Genomic DNA, 13,993 nt, shown 5'->3' on the forward strand with positions numbered 1-13,993 from the left:
GTGGAACTAATTTATCAGTAACTTCAAAACAGCAAGAACAAGCAGTTTTAGTCAGAGCTGATTTTTATTAACATAATATTTCTACAAGACCTGTTTGTTTCACACTCAGCAGTTTTACTTACATGTATACTTACATGTATACTGCATGAGTTTACATGTGTATAAATAAATTACACAGAGAGACAAATACCAGTTATAGAATTTGTAAGTATGTGCAGTGCACGCACACAGATATATTAATCATATATTTTATATTATACTTATATAAAATACACATGTACTACACATTCTATATGAGCTTGATCCAAAGTTCATTATAGTCAATGGGATTCTTTTCCTTGACTTCAGTGAGCTTGGGATCAGGCCCGATATATGCAAGATACATATTCACATGCATACACACATGTAATCAAATTACTTTTACAAAGCTATTGGGGTATAAGGAATATGTTTATGAGCTAGCTCTACTAAAATGGTCAAAATAATAGGAATAGAGTAATTGTAAGTTTGCTGGCTTAGTGGACACAAATATGTAATCAGAACTGAAAAATTTAGGGTTTCACTCAGAACGTGCTGGAGCTATTTGAGCATACTGCTGACAGCAGCCAATCTGAGAGGAAATAATAGACATATCTGGTTTAAATATGCAATGTACAGTTCTGTAAGTGTCCAAAAAAAGAGCAGAGGAATTTGAAAACCATCCTTGTGAAGACAAGCACGCACACATTTTTCTTTGGAAAGAATACCCAAATTTTAAACCACAACACAGAACTAATATTAAATGTTAATATTGAAACCTTTGTGAGCAATACCTGCCCCCTACACAAGTGTATTCTGACAGCAAGTTAAATTCCCAGTTACTTTTAGGTTTTCATTTCCTTAGTGAAACAAGAAACGTAACTACCTGAGCAGTGCTGTTATTTGTAATATTAGTATTTTCTCCAGGAGCTTAAACAGAATTCTTCTTTTCCATAAAGAACATTAGAAATGAAAAAGGAACATGTATTCAAGTTGCAGCTATGACAGATCTGTGGGCAAAGGTCTCTGATTCAAAGCAATCCAATTTAGTAGCACATATAATTAATGTAGTACACAAACTCCTCTATATGTCTATATTATAGACTGCTATATACCTGATTTGACTGACAAATAAAAGGATCTATTCACAGCCTGGGATGGATTTATAAAATAAGATTCAAACAAGTTCACGAGATGGTAATATTTGTAAACCTTTTAGTTAGTCAAACTGAAAAAAGCAGTTCCATTGCATGGTTCATATGTGATTTTGTAGGTAAGCGTGCACACTGTTGGGATTTGGATTTTTAAGAATGTAAGGTAAATTGAACGATAGCTTGTGAACGTAACCTTGAGCTACCCTATCCACTTAGCCCGTCTTCCCCTGAAATTTATAGAACGAAGATAGTGTGCTTAGATCCATGAATAAGCACAGCATGTTCAATACGTCCGCTGTTGCATTGACATTTGTTTCAAAATCATTTAATTAAAAGTCATTATTGAGAACAAAGGATTCATTAACAAATTGCACATCTGAACAATTGATGGAGACGTGTTGTGAATATCATTTTAATCCAAAGTAGAAAACTGCACAGATCTATTGGTGCAAAATATTGACAGACTGCAACTCCCTTGGAATGCGATGAACAGTTTTGTAAAACCAAAAAGTACATTAAAACGTGGCCATATTATTAAACCTAAGATTGGAATCACCCTTGCACCCTTATTAATGTTAAGCTATATTATGTCTTTTTAAAGCACCTTATTCAAGGTTATATATGCTATTAATAAAGTCTGCAATATTAATGTTGGGATGATGGCTCTCTTGCAAGTATTTTCTTTTTTAAATTTAAAGTATAGTGTTTTAAGGTGTAAAATAAAGTGAATTCTTGATAAACGTTTTTCAATTCTGTTATGATCAAGGCATTAAATTAAAAGGAAATGTGCAGTATTTGCAATAAATCCGAGCGTTCCAATAACCACTGGATTATTTCATTTATTACTGATCTATGAATTCAGTACCTTTTAAGCTATTAAAAACCATCAATTTTTTAACTCTCTCTCTCTCTCTCTCTCTGATATGCACATACACAATTTTTATATTTTGAGATTAGAGTAAAGATTTTGTTGGGTTTTTTCACTGTCTATTAGAATAGACAACAAATTACCGGCAACATACAAAACTGTATATGATAAGCTGTTGGCAATACCCTATTAAATGCAAAAATTAAACACAAGAAGAAGTATTTTGTGTTCAAAAGCATCATAATATTCATGAAGTCTACCTCATTACTTCATAAATAGAAAAATTTTATTAAAACACCAGAAAGTCGGTCTTTCTGTACATATAGTACATATAACTCTATGTGCTATATTCTTAAGAGATTGATATATGATTCCCCCCTCATAAAGTTATATAAAAAAAAAACACACTATAGAACTAAGATATGCACAATATAATGCCATTTTAAAAACCTCACATGTATCTAGTTGATAGTTTATGCTATTTAAAAATATATATTAAAGTTTATTTTCCCTTACACTTGTTTATTGCTGCCTCAATAAAAGTTTCTCTCCCTTGTGTTTTAGTAAAACATGCCCATATTGACGAACCCACAGATGGAGAAAGTGTATCACTGCTGTTTGCTTGATTTTTTCCTCATCAAATGAAATTTGCTATTTTTGCTGCAAAATAGAAGAGTCTGAATGAAATAGTAAGATAGGGAACCCTTGAACAGTACTATAATACTAAAGCTGGGGACACAGACTTCAATTATTAAAAACTCATTTAACAACAACAACGAGAGTGAGGGAAAGAGAACATTGTTCCCTTGATAATTTTAAAAAAAGAAATTTAAACTTCTTTAAAAAGGTGTTATTTTTAGGCATATTCACACAAAAATTGATTTTGAACATCCATGCTGCATTATGATTTTAAAATACATAGTTTATCCATGAGGAAAGAAGAACATGTTTGTAATAACAGTTTGTTAATTAACTTTTTTATAACTATAAGCAAGGATCGTAGTATAATATTTCATGTTCTGCATGAAGCATTTGCAGTTCAACCCTCCCAATCATACAGGAAAGAAAACAAACTCATGAATTTTTTTTTTCACTCAAAACTTCATGATTTATTTATGCTGCATTTTACGGACATAAACTTTGTGTAAATAATGGACATATAAACAAACTCTGGCATTAGTAATTTGTACATAATGAAGTTCAAACATGAGAAATAATGACCTACTACAAGAGAAAATAATCTATGATTGTATGCACAAATTTGCCTCAGGTCCTACAGTTATAAACATATAAATCAAAAACATGAACTGAAATAAAAAGCATCTACCAACAATCACTTGATTCTCAACAATATTAAGAAGAGATCAATTTTTAACTCCTTTTTAAAAATACACATGCAAGACACACTAATGGTATAACATTTACGTTAATTATCTGTATTTTACAGATAAAATACTGCATGTAGTGAAAGTATTGATCTTTTCCCCCCCTCTGGAAACAATTCCAGTTTACTGAAAACTATCCGTAGAGAAACTTTTATTAAAATAAGGAACAGTGCTCAAACCCCCCCAAACCTTTGAACAAGCAAGATTAATTAAATCTGCTATGCAAACATTTTAGAGTATCTTCCTCTGAACAGCCACTTTAATAGCTCATTTCAATCATATACGTACATACAGTACTGAAGTCTGATTAAAGTTTTAAAAATGAACTTAAATATACTACCATAAAGTATTAGTCCCATTGACAAAAGCTGATTCACAAAATAGCTGATCACTCGCTTTCTTTTCCTGAGTAACTACTCTTTTTAAATTAACATGATAGCTCAGACTGCAGTAGCTCAACAAGTAGCAAAGACAGAAAAACTCTCCTTCTCTGCATTGCAAATGTACAGAAATGATCACAAGCAGCAAACATAATTTAAATTAAATACTCCCTTAATATATGGCACCCTCATTGAAGGCTCATAGAAACCTCCACCACCATTAGAAAAAAGAAGAAAGTCCTTGCAAAGTAGGGTAGGAAGGCAATAATAATCAGACAGCTTCCTTCTGTCCAGGCACTGGGATGTGCTATCCACTGGTGCTCCCCATACCCACCGGCCAAGAATAAAGTGCCTATTGTCTCAGCACTGTACTAATTGTGAAAAAAACAGCCCATGCAGTAAGCATAATAATTATCCAGACAAACAAGCAAAGGCAATCAAGGAAAGAATGAAAAGGGTAAAAATACATGACCAGACAAAGCAACCCAAGAATGAAATTAATATTCAAAATGGAATGTTAGCTAGCAGAAGGTCCCCATTCATGGCATAGCTTTTCATACAAGAGATCTTTTGTCTACAAAAATCAGTATATGAAGAAAACTTCATGTAGCACTGGTGAGAAGTAAAGCTTTTCTTTCCAAAATACTTGCTCCTGGCCACAGTATTTTGATCTAAGTAAAATTCTGACTCCTTTAGCCAGTAGCAATAAAAAGTTGTCTGTCAGGGTCCACTCCTCCCTGGGTGCTTTCTCTCTCTTTTTTTTTTTACCCTTCATTTGCAGCTGTATAAATATGAACAAAAAAGCCACGCTTGCCCACACAAAGAAAAAAATGGACTGAATATGCATAGCCTCATTAACTAAATTTAATTATGCCAAGCGGCATATTAATCAGTAGTTGCTCCAGTTACTGTATTCATTGTAAGGGAGGAGGACTCCAAATAAAGGGGAAGCGTGGGGGACAATTGCATACTGATTAGGAAGCTGCTCACAATGTGATACAATACACTTTCTAAATAATTATTCAGAGGAAACAGAATAAAGAGGCAGATTTTTCTGTTTTAAGACCAACTCAAGAACAATTAGCCAAGAACATGATGACATAGCTGCTTTCTTTTTCTGTGACTGCTTCTACCTCCACATTCTCACACCAGCCAGCTTGGTGCACACTGTAAAATTTGCATTTTGCCTTTTTTTTTTTTTTTTAAAAGAAGAAAAATCTCATGCTGCCCTTGCTGCCTTTTTTAAAAGAAGGCCCATGCCCCCATCACAATAGAAGAGAAACCCTATCTAATGCACTGTGAAGTTTAGGGATTCCTCAGAGTCACTGAACTTGTGTTTGAAACTTTTGCACAGACTCTGAACTTTATAACACGTGAATTGCAACAATGAAGGAGGAGTTCAGAAAAGGGGGAAAAAATCTTTCGGGGAGAAAAAAACGTTTTCACGCCAACTTACCATCCACCAGGTCCTGGCTGACATGTCATAACATAGCTGCCATTTTATGGAGCTGTCCGATGCTTTCCCTGCCATTATGCTGTCAGCAACCTTCATCAGATGCAGCTCAATGGAAGATAAGACACCTAATCAAGAAAACATCAGCAGTGCCTTGCTGGGCTACATGTAGGCCAATCCTTATCACACTGCATCATGGGAAAAGCTCCTTTATTAGCAAGAACTCCAACCTCACAGATATAAAGACAAGGATCAGGTTGGTTTCTTTTTTTTTTTTTTTTTGTCTGAAGGGATTGGTGAAACTAGCTAGCATTCTTTGTGTATCATGTGTACAAGAGTTTAGTATCTTGCAAGTGGGCGGCTAACTGCTTTGCTGGGCTATGCAGACTAAAGTTTATTTGCATTCTTCTGTGTTGTATATTGTTTGACATGGTCCGCGGTCAGCTCTGAGCAGATGGGGGGTGGGTATAATTGCTCAGAATTAATATCTCCCCAACAAAGATATTACAGTTTCATTGACACAATCAGGGCATGGTTCAGATGTCACTGCGCTCGCGCGCACACACACTCAGAGAGGAACACACAGGTAGCAGCTGCAGCTGGATTCAGCTGTGGTTGCCAAGGGCTACACACTCTATTCTCATACCGGACATATGGAAACAGTTTAACTCTTTGCAATCAGAGTTTAACAAGAAATCAGCAGACTGGGAGGGTAAGTCATCACGAAGAGTGGGGGTGTGGCCAGGATTTCAGGGCTAGCGATAGGAGGTGATAAGGTGGGAAAAGCTCACACACTGCCCTCCCACTTGATTCTGCATGAGTTAGCCAGGACAAATATGGGGAGGAGAAGGGTTTTGTTCACACTTTCCTCCCACACCACAGCTTCTGATGATCTGTCTCTTGTACCTGTCACTTGCAGAAATAGACAGACATTTTTCAAGCAAGATTTCCTCTCTAGAGATGCTACGACTTCTCTCTGCCTATTTAAAGCACCAGGAGGTTCTTGGATGAAAGGTGATATAAAAGCCAATTCTGAAATTACTTCACATTGTTGAAATACAAAAGCACATATGTACAAACAGACACACACGAAACCAAACACACCTATATGAAAAACGTACATTACAGGGGATACGCAAAGCAAATATGTTTTTGCCACATCCCTGTCTCCATGAATCAAAGTTAGTTTTGCACCTATATTGTCAACTGGAATACATTGCCAAGGGAGAGTGTGGAATCTCCATCATTAGAGATTTTTAAGCTCAGGTTAGACAACCACCTGCCAGGGATGGTCTAGATCAGGGGTGGGCAAACTTCTTGGCCCGAGGGCCACATCTGGGTATGAAAATTGTATGGTGGGCCATGAATGCTCACGAAATTGGGGGTTGGTGTGTGGGCAGAGGTGAGGGCTCCAGCTAGGGGTGAGGGCTCTGGGGTGGAGCCATAAATGAGGAGTTTAGGGTGCGGGAGGGAGCTCCAATGTGGGGCAGGGGTGTGGAGGGGCGTGTGACTCCAGCTGGGGGTGCAGGCTCTGGGGTGGGGACTGAGGGGTTCGGAGGGTGGGAGGGGGATCAGGGTTGGGGCAAGGGGTTGGGGCATGGGAGGGGGTCAGGTTCTGGTTGGCGCTTACTTCAAGCAGCTCCTGGAAGCAGCGGCATGTCCCACTTCTGGCTCCTATGCGGAGGTGAAGCCAGGCAGCTCCCATTGGCTGTAGTTCTCAGCCAATGGGAGCTGAGGAGGTGGTGCTTGGGGCAGGGGCAGCATGTGGAGCCCTCCTGTGTAGGAGCTAGAAGGGGTACATGCTACTGCTTCTAGGAGTTGCGTGGAGCCACAGCACCTGCAGAGCAGGGCAAACCCCCGACCCCGCTCCCCAGCTGGAGCGCCAGAGCGGGGCAAGCCCTGGACCCTGCTCCCCGGTAGGAGCTCAAGGGCAGGAATAAAACATCTGAAGGACCGGATGCGGCCCCTGGGCCGTAGTTTGCCCACCAGAGTCTAGATAATACGTAGTCCTGCCTTGAGTACAGGGGACTGGACTGGAAGACCTCCTGAGGTCAATGTTCCCTCTAATTTTTGACAGGCCATGCACACAAAAAATTTCTTCTGTGCAAATTGTTGTGCTTCTGTGCAAATTGTTGTGTGCATGGTGTTTCACCGTGTGCACAGGGTTTAGGATCTGTGTGCGCACGCACACGCGCACAGCTTAGAGGGAACAGGTCCTTTCCAGTCCTATGAGTCTAGAACCCTAAAAATGGTCTCAGTTTAACTGCAGAAACTTCTTTAGATAAAAGCCACATTTCAGGAATAATTTTTAAAATACAGTAAAGAATAAAATAAAAATAAAACCCAAATCATGCTTAAGATACCGTCAGCATATACAGAGGTTGTGTTTTCAGTTGATATTGTGCATTTCAATGGTGCACATGCAGAACATTTTAGTCCGTAAATTTCACAGTTGAAAGGCTGCTGCAGCTGACGAACTCCTTAGGGCATTATTTATATTTGCCATGCACTACGAGAAACAACACTAGGCTGTGGGAGTACAGGAGGTGCCCTGGTACTGTGAAAATAGCATACACACTGGAGGTTTTCATAACTGAAACTCATCCTTTTCATGGGACATGTTTGCTTCATTTCCTCTCTCTTTTTGCTTATTCTTCTATAAAAGTTGCTTCCATGGATAAGCTGTCTCTCCGCTGGGAGAGCAAGGGAACAGCTGCCACTGCAGTTTAATGTTCACATAGTTCTTTGGCTGAAGAACGGGAGGTACGCCTGTGTGCAGAAGCTGCATGTAACACCTTTGATCGTCTAGTGACCCAGTAGACGCACCTGGCACAAACTTATCACCTTCAGCACACTGCAATCTACAAGAACCACTGGGGCCACAACATATCGGTTGGTTTTGGTTTGGTTCTGAAACAGTCACCGGTCTTAAAATGGCAATGGTTCAAATTGATTTCTGATCTGAACTAGAGTTACCACATCATGAAAAAACACTGTCCCAAAGCCAAGTGCATTAAAATGTTACAATTATTCCATCTTCACAATCTTTTCTGTTGTATATGCCTGAGGTCAATTCACACCACCAGTTTTCTGCTTTGCAATACACTGATGTGAGGAGTTTCCATGAGGGGGGCACCTGTTGCAGCCAGAAGGATGGAGAAGATGGCCAAGAGAAGATGGCCAACAATCAGAGAGTGCAGGCTCTAGAGTATACCAGGTTAGTCAAAGACCTACTGTCCCTGGAGACAGGCATTCCTGTGAGGATCCAGCCATTAGGTACACAACAGAAGGAGTGGACTAATGGAGTTGAGAGTGGTGCAGTGGTACCCAGCTTATACGAGGTGACTACACAAGAGGGACAAGTGATCCAAAGGAACAGGAAATACAACACCCAGAGAGAGACTACAGAGATCATCACAGAATGGAGAGACAGAAAACCATCCGGAGGCCAACTCCATAGGGAGGGAGAAGACTCCTCAGAAAGATGGTTTGCTGCAACTTGGAGACAGGTGACAGAAAGAAAGAGATAGGTCACTCCTGATGTGGTTGTTTGTTGAGGAAGCCAAACTATCTCAGAGCTGAGTCTGTGTTAAAGACAAGATTCCAAACTGGTTATGTGCGAGCAACATCCAGCCAAAGGGATTTGTGTGTTTAATTATTTGTGTTTAATGTTTATATTAAAATGTTTGTAAAATGGGGAAGCGCTAACATGATCAGTGATGCTGAAGTCAGATGGCCCACGTTTCTTGGAGGGAGTATTATTGAAGAGACACCAGAAAAAACAGGGAACAAGAGGAGTTAGGCTAGAAGCAACTCAGCCACATGGACAGAACAGTTCGCAGGGTTTAATAAAGTTCTACTGTTTCAATTTAAACTGCATTCAGCTTCACTCTTGGCAAATGAAACAAATGGGAGTATAACAAACCTCTGATGCCTAAAAGGAACTTTGCCTCTATCAATCACAAACAGGCTTAACTCCAGCCTCAGATCCTAAGTTCCAAATAAGAAACCTCCTCCCCTTTGGGCTGTGGCTAATACTTAGGTGTGGTGCAGGCTCATGAGAACCATGCATTCAGACTGCTCCCTGGGCCTGTCTCCCAGCTCTTTACTCAGACTCTCAGCATGCTGTGCTCCTGTAGAACCAGGGCATCATGTGCCTTTTCTTGCAGCCTGAGTGGTCATCCCTCCTCCAATCAGAGGGAGGAAACAGTAAATATGGGTGGAGAAAACATCTTCTCCAGTCTGCCAATCAGAGCACTAAGGGCAGGACCAATCTTCATAGTATTACTGCTGTCCTGTGGAGTGTGAGCTTCACACCATCTGCAATAATAAGCCTGTCCTATTATTCTCCCCTAGGAACTGGAGGTAAAAGTGTCTCTAGTTTTGCCCCACGACAGCTGTCCAGGGTAATGATCAGGACCCTGTAACCCAGAGTTGGCATCCCCGATCCTCTAACGTGGATTAGAAGCTGAAGGATATGTCCTCAAGTGCCCATGGACACAGGTGTCTAGCCTGCAGCAACTCAGAGCTTACTAATTCCTCTTCCATCAACATGTAGGTTCACCTTGAGTTCATCAGGCAAGTCATTACTTTAACTGCATGGGCACTGTACCTTCCTAGGGGATTCTGGATCCTGTGACCTCAGAAAGACATCTGCCTTAGTCAAGTATCAGAAGGGTTGCCGTGTTAGTGTGTATCCACAAAAACAACGAGGAGTCTGGTGGCACCTTAAACAGATTTATTTGGGCATAAGCTTTCATTGATAAAAAAATCCCACTTCTTCAGATAGGGTTTTTTACTCACGAAAGCTTATGCCCAAATAGATCTGTTAGTCTTTAAGGTGCCACCGGACTCCTCGTTGTATCTGCCTTCGTCAAAATTCTACATAGGAACAGAACTTTTTTTGTGCTTATGTTGGTCACAGGAAGAGGAGGCCACTGGAGGGACTAATGGGGCTCACTATTCTGATGTGGTCAAGTACCCTTCTCCCTTTTGGCTTTCTCCTGGACTCCCTAAACCTCTTTGTTCTTCTCCACAATGGTCTTTCAGTTCTAAACTGCAACCAGGCCATGGTGGTTTCTGTGGTGGCTTAGCCTCTACGTGTTATACCATCTGTTGTACAACCTTTACTACTGTAGATGACTGCTAGTAGCACACCTTAGCCCACAGCTCCACAGCCAGACTCGTTACTTCTCAAGTGCTGTTTTGTCCATAAATTCCTTCTATTGTCCAATAGTCAGGCTTGAACCAATAAATCAGCCTGTCCCTCTAGTAGTGGGCAAAGGTATGTGCCAAAAAATCCATAAGGAAAAGGGCACACTCTGGAACTGCTGTCTGTACCTCTCCTCTGAAATCTTCAACTGGTCCAGAACAGCAGCTGTGATACTCTGGTAGTCTGTAAGAGCTTCCTCATCACGAGCTTGATACACAGACTGTGCCTTTCCCACTAGGAAGAAGACAAATGGATAGTTTAGGACTAATCTCATATACTCAGAAGTGGCCAGGGCACCTCTTTAGATTATCATCTCGTCCCATCTTGGGTAGGGATATCTTGGGACAGCCAGAGCAGTGTGTCCAGGTGAAAAGGGTCTCTCCAGCACCTGTTCCCGGAATGCTTTCTGCTAGGGTGCAGCCTAAGCCTCCTGAGGTTGTTGCGGCTATTCTTGCATCCATTTTAAGAGATCTCCCGTTTTCCCCTTTTTTCAGGTGGGGTTTCAAAAGGGCCATGTCTCTCAACACCACATCCCACATAAATTTTAAAAAATTGTTTTCGCACTGATTCTGAATAAAATAAAATTTAAAATCTTTTTTTTTCTTTTTTACTTTCTTTCTTTTTCTTGTTTTGTGTGGAAAGGAAATTCTGCTTTCTGTGCAGCCCTAGTAAAAAACAAACCAAACAAACTCACCCTCTTTCAGGTGTTTGTCTCTATTAATAAAATAAATGCCAGACTAAGCCTTCTGCTCAGTTTTGCATTATTTATTATTATTTGTATTACAGAGGCTGAAATCACCATTTGGATGTGTGAAATCCCTTTCCCAACAGTATTAAGAAACTTTTTCTGTTGTTAATTGAGAGCAGAGCTTCACTTCACACCACTTTCGAGAATAAGGATGGGAAAGGTGTGTTGGCGTGTCATGGACTAGAAAAGGATGAAATAATCTACTGCATAAAGTACATCACCCATTTGTCAGAGGCAAGTCCTCCCCCTGCTTTCAAGAAAAAGACAGTCCCTGAAGGGAGAAGGGAAAGGGAGTAAGTGGTCAGATGAAGGCTTACAGACATATGCCAAAACCTGCTGCTGTGCTGAGGAAATCAAAAAGAGGTTCCAGCTGGAGAGAGTTTTTTTTTTTTTTGCTTCTGAGGCCTGGCTCTGTACCTACCAAAACAAACAGGACAAGGAAAACCTCTCAGGGTACATCTACACTGCAATTAAACACATGTGGCCAGCCTGTGTCAGCTGGCTCAGGCTCACAGGACTTGGGCTACAGAGCTATTTAATGGAAGTACAGACGTTTGGGTTCAGGCTGGAGCCCAGGCTCTGGGATCCTCCCCCCTCGCAGGTCCCAGAGTTTGGGCTCCAGCCCGAGGCCAAATGGCTGCACAGCAATTTTATAGCCCCTTATCTCTAGCCAGCTGACCTGGGCCATCTGCATGTGTTTAACTGCTGTGTAGACGTACCCACAGAGACTAAAGGCTTCTCTTCACTACCGGGGAGGTCGATGCTGCTGCAATCGATGCAATCGATTTAGCAGATCTAGTGAAGACCTGCCAAATCGACAGCATATCGCTCTCCAGTCAACCCCTGTACTCTACCCGATGAGAAGAGTAAGGTAAGTCTCTCCCGTCAACCCCCCATGGTGTAGACCCCACGGTAACTCGACCTAAGGTAAGTAGATTCCAGCTACGTTATTCACGTAGCTGGAGTTGCGTAGCGTAGGTTGACTTACCATGGTAGTGTAGACATAGCCCGAGAAGAGTAAGGGAAGTCGACGGGAGAGCATCTCCCGTCGACGCAGTGCAGTGAAGACACCGTGGTAAGTCAACCTAGGCTACGTAGCTGGAGTAGAGTGACTTAGGTCAGCTTACCCCGACAGTGAAGACAAGCCCTAAGAAAAGCATATTTAGCTAAAAAAGCCTGTGAATGTATCTCTTGCATCTGAGTTGTTACTGAGGATGATGATGATTTCTTCCCCAGAAGGTCTAAATTTTCTGGCTTCTTTATTATGCAGCCTTTTCCTAGACTCTACTTCATCTTCACAGCTCACACCAGTAGAGGAAACAGGTGGGACAGACTGGAAAAATAACCAAATCACTGTGGAACAGGATGAAACTTAAGAGAGAAATATCAGCGTTATTTGAAGTCAGAGTGATGAAAATTGGCATTATTCACAAGTGTCTGTCAGACTCTGTTTACCCCCTATTTCTGGGGACTGGCACTCTTGCTTGTTGCTGGGGCTTCAAAATATCAAAGATCTGGTGTGATCTCTCCAGTACTGTAGAACACTCCAGATCAAATGCACCAGATAGCCTGGCAAGCAGAACCTGAAACCTTTTGAAATCCTCAACAGAAGATATAAATGATGATGACATGGCCAGATCTTCCAGTGATCAGGAAAATTGACAAAGAGATTGTCTTATGGTGTCTTTTTCAAACTCCTCCTCTTTACTGTCACCACAAGAGCCTGACAGATATCCGGACTTAATGTGCGCATAAAAAGATGGAGCATTTGCTGAAGGAACTCATAAAATGACCTGAGCAGGAGCTTTGTGTAAGCTCAAAAGCCTGTCTCTCTCACCAACAGACGTAGGTTGAATAAAGATATTACCTCACCATCTTGTCTCTTGAAGGAACTCCTGGCAGTTTCAGGACTAGAACTCTGGAAGCAGCAGCAGGTTGGCCTCTTAAAAAAAATAAGAGCTCTTCCTCTGGAAGGCTGGCCCCAGAGCTGTCCCTCTTACAAAAGAAAGGGCTCTGGGAGACCAAAAAGAAAAAAAATGTATGAATTATGTTTTAATTTAATGAATACTTAATAATAGGTAACAAAAATGGCTAATGTTTCAACACAGAAGTTTCTTCAAAGCCAAGCAAAACCACTACCTAAGAAAGCATTACACTTCTACAAAAGCTTCATGTAAAGAATAATAATAGCGGTGTCATGGATAGCTATTGATATCTGTAACCCACCAGCAGACAACAATAATTAAATACAAATTAGTAAAGCAATTATCACAGTCAAATAGTTAAATGGCAGCCATTATGTTTTCAAATTACAAATCAATCAAAACCAAAACCTTTGAATCCAATATATTGATTGAATTTAACAAACCAAGACAACTGATCAAAATGTTCAAATATCACCACCAAGCTCTCAGGCATCACAAATCAGCCTGCATTTCTTTATACCACGAGGCACTAGAACATGAGCATTAAACCTGTCTGTGGAAGGGGAGGGGTGCATCCAAAAGCTAAGGCATTTTGCACTGCACATTTGGCAGTGCATTCTGAGCCCTTAGCAAATATCTGCTGTGCATCATGTATATGCTCTTGACACTTGCGGTAAATGTCAAGTTCATGTTTCTTTCAATGTATTCGGAATAAAGATCTACAAATTCCTGTATTTAGTAAAAAAAATTGCTAACATTTATGAACTTTATAATTTGTGAGTTTCTGAATGATTTTTGTAACCATTTCCATTAAGAAAGGGATAAGACTGAACAATTGCAAATCATGATT

The sequence above is a fragment of the Chelonia mydas genome, chromosome 5 (genome assembly GCF_015237465.2).
Source record: "Chelonia mydas isolate rCheMyd1 chromosome 5, rCheMyd1.pri.v2, whole genome shotgun sequence".
In the NCBI taxonomy this organism is placed as follows: Eukaryota; Metazoa; Chordata; order Testudines; family Cheloniidae; genus Chelonia; species Chelonia mydas.